The sequence below is a fragment of the Hemiscyllium ocellatum genome, chromosome 15, assembly GCF_020745735.1.
Source record: "Hemiscyllium ocellatum isolate sHemOce1 chromosome 15, sHemOce1.pat.X.cur, whole genome shotgun sequence".
NCBI lineage: Eukaryota > Metazoa > Chordata > Chondrichthyes > Orectolobiformes > Hemiscylliidae > Hemiscyllium > Hemiscyllium ocellatum.
This window is the reverse complement of record NC_083415.1, coordinates 34,537,672-34,548,246: the sequence shown is the minus strand read 5'-3', so window position 1 is coordinate 34,548,246 and position 10,575 is coordinate 34,537,672. Positions and strand designations below refer to the sequence as shown.

The 10,575-nt window shown below is 38.5% G+C and overlaps 1 long non-coding RNA gene and 2 other non-coding genes across 3 annotated transcripts; all 3 read right to left on the bottom strand.

Annotated features, from left to right (window-relative positions):
* Positions 1 to 1,957: 1,957 nt before the first annotated feature.
* On the bottom strand, positions 1,958 to 4,503 carry LOC132822744 (uncharacterized). The gene is made up of 5 exons (XR_009645469.1): positions 4,472 to 4,503; positions 3,865 to 3,930; positions 2,548 to 2,600; positions 2,246 to 2,357; positions 1,958 to 2,154 (listed from the first exon to the last, which is right to left on the bottom strand). It is a non-coding gene; the product is annotated as an uncharacterized LOC132822744 (long non-coding RNA).
* On the bottom strand, positions 2,421 to 2,508 carry LOC132823053 (small nucleolar SNORD12/SNORD106). The gene has a single exon (XR_009645495.1). It is a non-coding gene; the product is annotated as a small nucleolar SNORD12/SNORD106 (small nucleolar RNA).
* LOC132823052 (small nucleolar SNORD12/SNORD106) lies at positions 3,998 to 4,094 on the bottom strand. Its single transcript, XR_009645494.1, has one exon. It is a non-coding gene; the product is annotated as a small nucleolar SNORD12/SNORD106 (small nucleolar RNA).
* Positions 4,504 to 10,575: the final 6,072 nt, after the last annotated feature.

The window sequence follows — 10,575 nt, the reverse complement described above, 5'->3', positions numbered from 1 at the left end:
GGCCTCGCGTGCTTCTCCTGATGGCATAGCAGTGGTGGCCCTGAAGCAGGGATCCTTAAATGGGCTATGTGGGGAAAGCATGTCAAAGTTCAGGAGATTGAGCCCTTGTAAAAAAAATATAGTTCCAACTCAGCTAAATACTTTAGAAAGATTGCAATGTTTAAACTTTAAGCTTTATTTTTCCACTTAAACATTATAGACCTTCCAAGTATTAATTTTTTTTATTTCTTTATATCTTGTTCTTAAGATTTCATTCTGAAGTACAATGAAGTCCATAAAGTATCAGACCACAGGACAGGTCTCCCATGAAATCACAAACATTTGCTTTAGAAATTTTCATTAATCACAACTTTCACTGTACTTGCATCATCTCGTGTTTCATGGCATTACTCTGCTGGTTATCTGTCTCTTGAGCCATGCTCCTCTTGCACTGTAGTCTGCTAATTGCAGTAAGGTTTACATAAAACAAATTTGAATATATCTGAAAAGATGCTTTATCTCAGATAAAGGCAGCATTCATACCAATTATGTGCCCTCATTGACTGCAGAGCAAAATATCCTATAGACAGGAGATTTCAGGAGTTCCCAACTCAAAAAACATTTTTAACTGGGATTGATTTATCAGAGGCCTTGTTTTCCCACAACAGTGAAACAAGTTTTCACTATCTACTTTGTTGAAATCTAAGCTTAAAAAAAACTTGAGTCACAAAAGTTCTACCATTAAACTCCAAAATATTGTTGCATAGTCCAACACAAACAGCCTAACTTATTTTGGGTACTTTCAAATGAAAATATGGATTGCATATATAACTTTAACCACCAGAGGGCATATTAGTGATATGGATGTGCCTGTGATGGACAAAGTTTAAACCCCAACAGATTTAAATCAGAAGTACAAACTTTTGGAGCACTGCTCTTTCGTCAGGTAGTGTGGAGCAGGATTACAGGACACAATTTGTAGTAAAAGATCAGTGTCATACAACTTATGTAATGTATTGAATAAACCAAGATTGCTGTTAAGTGGGGATGCAGGTGTCAATATGCAAGTCCTAGAACTTCAAGTCATTCCAAGTGATTCAATACATCACACCAGTTTTTGGCAGTTTTACTATAAATTGTGTGTCCTATAATCAGAGGCAACTTGATCACCGAGAGGGTGGCACACAGATGGAGTGTGCTGCCACAGGAAGTGGTAGAGGCTGGTACAGTCACAGCATTTAAAAGGCATCTGGATGGGTATATGAATGGGATCAATATGGGACACATGTTGGCAAATGGAGTGAGATTAAGTTAGGATATCTGGTCAGCATGGATAAGTTGAACCAAAGGACCTGTTTCTGTGCTGTACATCTGACAGAAACTAGGGAAAAGGTCATCTGCTCAATTCAAGTCCAAGCATCGACAGCTAATTTTGTCATTATCTTCATTTACACAGCATTGGCTCTCATCCTACAACATGCTTTGCTTCAATTGTTTCTATACACACTGCTTTGGGGTGCAAGAACTCTTATTTCAATGGAACTAATTTGGAAATATTTCCTTATTTTGATCCTACTCATTAAAAATCACATCTCGAGCTTAAGGGAACAAACTTTTTAATATGCATATAGAAATTGCTGGGGAAACCCAGCAGGCCTGACACCATCTGGAAAGAAAGCAGTGCATGCTTCTGGTCCAGTGACCCTCATCTTTCTCCAGAACCATAATTTCAGCCACTTCAAATTTGTTTTATTTCCAGCATCTGCAGTTTTTACATTTTTAAGGGAAGTGTTAAAAAACATGAATAATCCAAATGGACATCAATTGACCAATGTGGCATATGGAAATAGACTGTCAGCACAATGATATTTGGTACTCAACACAATATATACCATAATTATATAATAAGCTATCATGCCAGCTCACCTATTACTAGACAAGTCAGATCACAAACAAATCAATTTTCAAACACTGCAAATTTAGTTTAATGAGTATTTATTAGACAATTAAAGTAAACAATCTTCATGTTAACATTTAATACAAAAAACCTGAGCTTTAGTGGTAAACACCATTGAACTTTTTGAAATACCACTTCAAAAAACGTTGTTGCAGTAATTGCATTGAGACGGTACTAAGCTGGACAGCTGCCTATGAAGTGTCAGATTTCTCCAAATCCTGGAAAGAAAAATACATGGTGAATGGTACTTTTAATAGGCAAATAAAAGGAGGTAGGAAAAACAAAAATCACTTAAAATGTGGCACCTACCTCAATAGCACTTCATTCTCCATGACCACCTCTTTACGCTGGTCTTTGCTAACCCCCTAGTCCAGATTTGCAATTTGCACCAATTTCAATCAAGGTCTGCAAAACTTTGTGCCTGGAGGAAGAAATACCACACTGAGAGAAGTGGACTGATGCATTGGCTCAAAACAAAACAATTTTTCCAGTGTCAGAAGCATTTGGCTAATTTTGTTAAAATCACCATGATCGATAAGACGGGGAAAGAAATTTACATCATTCACTGAGTCATACAAATAAATAATTCAAGATTGAACATCTCCACATACCATGGTTATCCACACTGCCAGTCTGCATACCAACATCCATTGCAACAACCCATCTAAGAAAGAAAATAAAGGATATGCGCACAATGTTATTAGTAATTCAAAAAGAGCTACAAGACAACTGCAAATCCATGACATTGTGCTTAACTTTTAATATAGCCTGGCATGCAGAACCAGTAACACTTGAGGAGATAAAAGCTTTTCACTATACTATGTAAGAATAAAGTCTAATTTGATTTAATTCACACTAATAGATAGGAGCCTTGAAAAACTTGGACAGAACATAATCTACACATTATTGCAGTCTCGTCTTTTTTCAGAATTTAATATTTTGCCCGCTTAGTTAACCATGGATCAGTCTTTTAAACGTTGCCACAATAGAAATATACTTCTCCTGCCATTGCAATGCTACTAAGAATAGCCACGGCCCACACCCAAAAAGTTAAAATACAATGCACCGTTAAAATGTTACTGATTGCAGATAAATTACCACTAGCGATTTCACATCCTGATTCCACTGAAATGAAGTTATACTGAAGACTAAGCTCTCTACTTTCTTACGCTCCTACTATCCCTTAATTGCAATATAGCCCCACACATTGCCCATCTCATGATTCTGGCTCCCATTTCACATCATAGGTAAATGTTCACCTTTCCAAAATTAATAGGAAAACCAAAATCTAACTTCCTCAATTGCACTTGCTTAGTAAAGTGATTTTTACTTCTACATTAACATCAACTTTCCAGCACATTAATTGCCGCACATGGGGCAATGCTTGGCTGGGTGACAATGGATTTCTTGTCCTGCTCGGACATTTGAAATAGACTCCGATGTACTTTTGCTTTTAGAAAACAGCAACATCAAAAGATTGACTAAACCCACGTGGCTAAGCAAATACTCTCAGTTCATTGGCCTAAGGATAGTCTCCTTCATAAAGCCCACGATCTATACATCAGATGGTTAGCGTTTCCGTAATGCAACGTGGGATTAATTTGAAGTTGCCCAAAAACACATAGTAGCTCTCAGAGTATAACGTTAAAAGTATCACCTCAAAACAAAATGCCTAGCAAGGAACATTTATTCTAACCAAATACCTTAGCAAGGCAGACATGTTCTAGGCATTTCAGAGGTAGTGTGCAAGTGCTGGGGTTTGAACCAGGGTGGACAAAGTCAACAGTCACGCACCAGCTTAGTCTTAACAGGTTTATTTGACATCTCAAGCTTTCTGTCAAATACTACAAATATCTAATCTAGTGTAATAATCCTTCTATAGAAACGAACACCCAGTTAAATACAACTTGAAAAGCAATATGACCAACCTGGAACATCCTGCACCCAATGATTCCATCTGGCAACATTAGTGGCGACATCGGCCTCTAGTAAATCTAGGAGAAAAGTCAAACCTGTTAAATCACAGGATTCACTAAGAAACCTTACATCCTTACCCAACCAGCTGGTTTAATCAGACAGAGACTGACTTTGAAAGCACCCACAATCAGCATGAACGATCTGATGGGGAAAAAAGTTCAGGTCATCACCAAACACCAGCAGTAACTCGGTGTCAGTCTCCAAGACAAAACGATGCAGATTGACAGGAAAACCTCTCGAAATGTGCCGCTTCTTCACAACATGCGAGCTGCCCCAGCTCTCCCTCCCTCCCCAGTCCTCAAACGGCGGGATTGACTTTACGTTCAGAGCGACCCAGAGGTCAGCCGCGGGCTCACGCTGCACCGCGGGCCCGATACACACACAGCCAGCCGGGGCCCAGCTCCCGCACTCGAAGCCGGAAACATTTCCCTCAAAACATCCCCGGGCTCCGAGCTGCCTCCTGGGCCACGTGGGGAGGGATCCACCAGCGGCAGGCCGCCGCCTCCACCCACGTGTCCGCTCACTGCCTCGACCACACCAACACAAAACCATACCAACCTCACTCAGTCCCGGTGACGAAAGAACGAGGAGAGCCGTGCAGCCGCTTATATAGGCAGGCGCTGCCTAACACGCATGCGTATCGCCACGGTTATGCTACAGTCCGATAATCACGTGCACAGTGGTGGACCAATGGGCGGCGGCCACCCAGAGAAGAGCGCGCACGGGGGGTGGGGCGCAATGTAACAAATTTGCGACAAGGTGATTGACTTGCAACTTTGATTTTCACAGTACAGGTACTGCCAACCTGGCTAGGAATTTGCAGCTTTTTTTGTTTTTATTTCTAACAGAGATGTCTTCCAACAAGGCGGTGTTCTCTCGAGTGAAGGCACGCCTACACACTGTACCTATGCGCAGCTATAGGAAAATAAAACCAAATACTGCTAAGGCTGAAATTCTAAGTATTGGAAATACTCTGTTGTTAAACAGCAGCTGTGGAGAACAGGAGCAAATGTAAATAAATTAATACACAAAGATTGTCACTGAACAAAAAGCAAAGGGAGTGGCAATATTAGAGGGGCATTGGTCCAGAGGAAACATTCTTGGTAGAATACAAACATGAAAATAAGATATATACTGGTCAGAAAAAAATACACATAATGGAGACCAGGATCCAGGGGCTGAAGTTATTAGATTAAAATTGGAATTCGTGACTAAATTTGCTCATGTAAAGTTCAAATTAGATGCTAATTTTTCTTCCCGTGTCTAATCTCTTCCCACTACGCTCTATATCTCCAATAGTTAAATTATTTAGTTTCCTGATCATCATCTTTTACGGACATCCAATCTCTCCACTCCATTCCTTACTATGACAGCCTGAAGGATCTAGCAAACTGGAATGTAGCAACTATAATCCACTTCAGTTACCACCACTTCTCCTCATGTGTTGGCATAGAAATTGCCCATTGTTCACTTCCTCCAAATAAATGATTTGGAGATGTCTGTGTTGGACTGGCGTGTATAAGGTTAAAAATCACACACCACTAGTGGAGTGCCATAAGGAGCAGTGCTGGATCCTCTACTTTTTGACATTTGCGAGGTGCTGCACTTTGGGAAAGCAAATCTTAGCAGGATTTATACACTTAATGGTAAGGTCCTAGGGAGTTACAATAGCCCTCCAGGAATGGCATGTAATTACTTTAGTGAATGTTTGCACTGGTTCTCCTGTTTAGCACCTGTTACAAATATCACTGGACACCATTTAAAAACTCTACAGAAGTACAGTATATCAGAATTGAGTTTGCACCTCCACGTCATTGTTTGAGACAATAGGGTGGCTGGTGTAATACTCCCTCACTCCAGTCACTTTTCCTTCCAGGGCAAAGGTGCATGTTTATTTGTATGCCAATCATCTGTTAGCAACACTCATCATTATCGTTGCTCTTCATTGAAGGCAAGCTTGATAAAATGACAACAGCGTAAAGTTATTTATGTGATTAAGTGCCATTGTTCTCATGCATCATTTGTCAAATGTTTGAATGTTTGATCAACCAGTAGCCTCACCTTTGACATTTGACATTCAGCTACGGCTGAAAATGGACAAAAAATCCATTTTGTTTTCAATTTCCAACTTAACTCACTTTCGCCATAAGCCACCTCCAACTTTTGTTTTAATTTTTAGTCTCAATTTTTTGGGGAAAGGCTATCTACTCATAATTCAACATCAGAGAAATTCAGAGGTAGAAAAAATTCTCAGCATCCAGGAAAAATGAGAATTATACTGTTTCAGGGTTTACTCTTCATGAATGATTGCTAACACTAACCCACTTTCTCACTATTTAAATAAATCCAAGAAGGAAGAATGTTTTAAAGGATTTTTTTTAAAAATTGAGATCATATGGATGTGTAGCTTTAGGTCAAAGCTGATGATTCAAACAAGTCCTGTTATCTAATTAATCCATGCATGTGGATCCCTCAATAAGCAGCGCACAATGCAGTTAGATACAAGAGCAGAAATCACTGAAGAAATTCGCAGGTCTCAGCTTCTGTGGAGAGAAAGCAGAGGATCATTAGAAACATTAACTGGTAGGAATCTGTGTTGTGAAGGTTGGGGTTCAGCAGTTCTGGGTCTTCTATCACCATTCAGAAAGGTCGTCCTAAACACCAAAGCATTCCCAAGCAGGGAAATATTAAAATGTTTCCACAAAACTGGAATCTTTCATTTAATCAGGTACTAGATTTGAAAAGGCAATTTGTTTGAAGAATTTCACTGAAATACACAATCAGAAATTGAGTAACCCATCACCTGGGGGGTGGTGGTGGAGGGTTTGAGGGTTCAAGCGAGGATCAGGATCCAAATCAACCAATGATTTGAAGGCCATCTCGATTGACAGGCTAACTATGCAATGCTTGCTGTGACAGGATGTTTTCTTTCTTGGTCAGCTTGCCTCCTAGGTAACAGCTTTGACAAATTAGAACAGACCATTCAGCTCCTCAAAAAAAAAGGTTGCCATGCAATAAGAGCAAACGCTGATCTAATTATTCCACAATACTGCCCATAGTGATTTTACATGCCTTACAGGGTGAACTGACAACTTATACCTTACAAACATTGAAAGCCTTTTCCTCTTCCACCTCAAGTGTTCCAACACATGAAGGGGGGACCCTCATTGGACATCCCCATTCAATCCCCCATCTGTACAACTTTCCTACACCCTTTCCACATGCACCTTTACAGAATTGACCAAAAGCAGAAATGTCTAACAATGTTAAAAATCACAACAGCTGTTATGAAGGTGTGTACTGTACCTTTGAGTGAATGCTATTTTGAACTAAGACTACAACCAACTGTGTAGATGGCAGTCCCAGAAAATATCTAAGATTTGGTTGAGAAATGGATACCAGAGTTTTGGTTCTTGTTTTGACAACAATTTGAATTTAACCAGTTTAAACTATACCCCAGGATAGTAAAACTGAATCAATTTTGAATTTAATCTGGGAGAGATTTTTAAACTTTTTCTACCCCAGCCCAATGCTGGTGCCTCTACATCATCACAGTTTGTGACCTCAAAGCCTGGAACATTCCTCAGCTTTTAAACCCAGGCATTAAACTTGATTCAGTGGCAAGTACAGAAGCAAACCTGTTATCTCATTTGAAGATATTCAAAGACAAACAATACAGAGCTACTTAGTGTTAAACTTTGCAATATTAATTAACACCAGCTATCAAAATGCAACTAAGGCAGAAGCTTGGACTCTTCTCTCGGCCCCCCCCCCCCCCCAAGACAAAATAGTAATCTACTTGATTAAATGGTGAGATCAAAAGTCAAATCATTGGAAACCAGGAATAAGGATGACGACTAGCAGAACTGTCTTATGTGCCTTTAAAAAAGGTTTACCTGCTTGACAAGGTCAGAAATGGGCTTCCTCATTGGAGTAAAGTTGATGAGTATTAAGTAAAATTAAAACTCTACCATCCAACAGTATCATTTGGATAAGCTTTAGACTTGGCTGAAAAGCAGCTATTAAGATTTACGTCAAATAAACTGAAGGTAGTGGCAAAAAGCCAGACCATCTTCTCTTGGTCTTCAACAGCATCCCTATAGGGTCACAGGTTGTAATAATTTAGCAATCCCCATTGATCAAAAGCTATTCTTGATCGACACATTCTGACTCCTCAAAATTTCCATTCTTTACAAAGCTCAAATCAGAAGTGTGATCAAAAACTCAAGCCACTGGCATCAACGTTCACTCCCTATGGTGTACCCGATACATTGCACAATGCATCCAATCCACAATATGCACTATAGCAGAATGAGGAGAAAATGAGGACTGCAGATGCTGGAGCTCAGAGCTGAAAATGTGTTGCTGGAAAAGCACAGCAGGTCAAGTAGCATCCAAGGAGCAGGAGAATCGACATTTCAAGCATGAGCCCTTCCTGAAGGGCTCATGCCTGAAACGTCGATTCTCCTGCTCCTTGGATGCTGCTTGACCTGCTGCGCTTTTCTAGCAACACATTTTCAGCTCCATAGCAGAATGAGTCTAATATGATCAGGCTTAAAGAACGAGGGGGGAAATGTTGAGATTTGTTTTACCTCATACTCCTGAATTGGACAATGATCACAACTGTTGTTGCCACAGGGTCAATGTTCCAGAGTTTCACACTTAGAATCAACAGTTCAAAAATGTCTCAACCAGAACCTTCTCAGAGAAAATGGTGATGGGCAATTAATGTGGCCTGCATTGCATAAACTAAACTTGACAAACTTTTTCAAAAAAAAAATGGTGGCCAGAGATATTTGTAACAGTTGGGTGCTAAACAGGTCAATGCAAAAATTCACTAAGTAATTACATGCCACTCATGGTGGGCCATTGTAAACTTTGATTAGAAACAATTACTTTTATGAAATCTAAATATTTAAAGAAACATTCAAGAAAAATTATTTTTGTTCAGCTTTTCATTAATTGGCAATGAAACCATATTTAGTTGCTACAAAAATGTGGGAGGAATTTGTTTAAAAAAGTTTTTTTTATGGAAACAAGTTTCATTTTTTATGTCATGCATTTTGAATATCAGTGAAGATTGTTAAGACATTTCAATAGGAATATTTACAAACCTCATCTCTGTCCAACTCTGGTCAAAGAATAAGCAGATTGAACAAAAATGGTCAGTAAGATATGGGAAAACATTACTTCCATGTTCTAACTTCAATATTCAGGTAGAAAGGCGAGAGTTTAAAAACTTAGAAGAAAAAGGAAAACCAAACAGCCAGAAATCCAAACAGTTTAGAAACACCAGTCTTTCGGGGTTAGAATATCAAATAAATTCAATAGCAGCATGTCCCATGACTTAGATCACAGCAGACTGTGAACATTTACCATCAGAATTCAGAGGCAAGGGGATCTTGGCTGTAGATTAACTTTTGGAAATTAAATCAAATTACTCTCCTTCCTAATGTAAGTGATTTCAAAATCAAGATTAATCTCAAATTCACCAAGCAGCTATTTAGATCTAATTTATATGACATTCTGACAAGATTCATGTTTAAGTAAATAATTTCAGTATATTTAAAACTAGAAAGAAATGGATTAAATAACTCCCTCTGAAATGGAGGAAATGCAACTGCTTTCCTCTTATTGCCAAGCAGATATATTACCAAAAACATCAACAACTAAGCAGCAGCCTTCCCAGTTCAAAATCTAACTAGTTAAAACTGCAGTTAAAATGAAACTGCAAATGCGACAGAAAAATTTACGACAGAAAAAAAAACAAGAATCAGTACCATTAACAGGTATTAGGAAGCTACAGGTTTGTGTTATAATTCAGTAGTTCAGTAGGTCCTTAAAGTAGATAAATTTCTAATAAGCATATGAGATGGTGTTTTCTGAAATCATTACTTCCTAAATCAGATAATGTTGTCATTCAGAAGGGTTTCAAGTGTCATACCATAGCCCTTGAATCATTTATTCTAATTCTCAAACTCGACCCAAGATTTTTTTCTTAAACAGATATGCATCAATGGCCTTAAAGCAGTTGTTTGTAGTAGAAATGCACTGGCCTATATACTGGCATCTATCGAACAGTCAGTCTTGATAATATTTATATTTATTTACTTTTTCTTAAAGATAGCAATCATCCAATAAATGCTATTCACTGGGATACAAAGGTGAATCTTTTACTACATTGGAAAAAATCTAGAACAACATTTTATCTGCAGCAGAGATGCTATCCTTTGGTTGAGATATTAAACCTCTCTATTTTCATGAAAATACATTTACTGGTTACATGTTGTGGTTTCAGAGACTGTGATGCGCATAGATGTCTTCTATACTTGGCTACATAACCGTGATTTCAAAAGCAATTGTATGAAAAGAACTGGAAGTATTTAAGGAACATGATAAATGCATATCTCAAATTGCAATATTTTTGCTCCACTTGTTTTGAAACCTTGCTTATAACTTCAGAAGGGGTTTACTATGATGAAATTCAAATCTTACAATCCACACAAAGTTCTGCTGACTAACTGACAAAAAAAATTACTGCAAGTGCTGGAAATCAAATTAAAAAAAAAGTGCTGTAGAAATTCAGCAAGTCTGGAAGTATTTGTAGAGGGAGAAACAGAGTTAACATTTCCTGTCAAGTATGACCCTTCTTCAGAAGAACA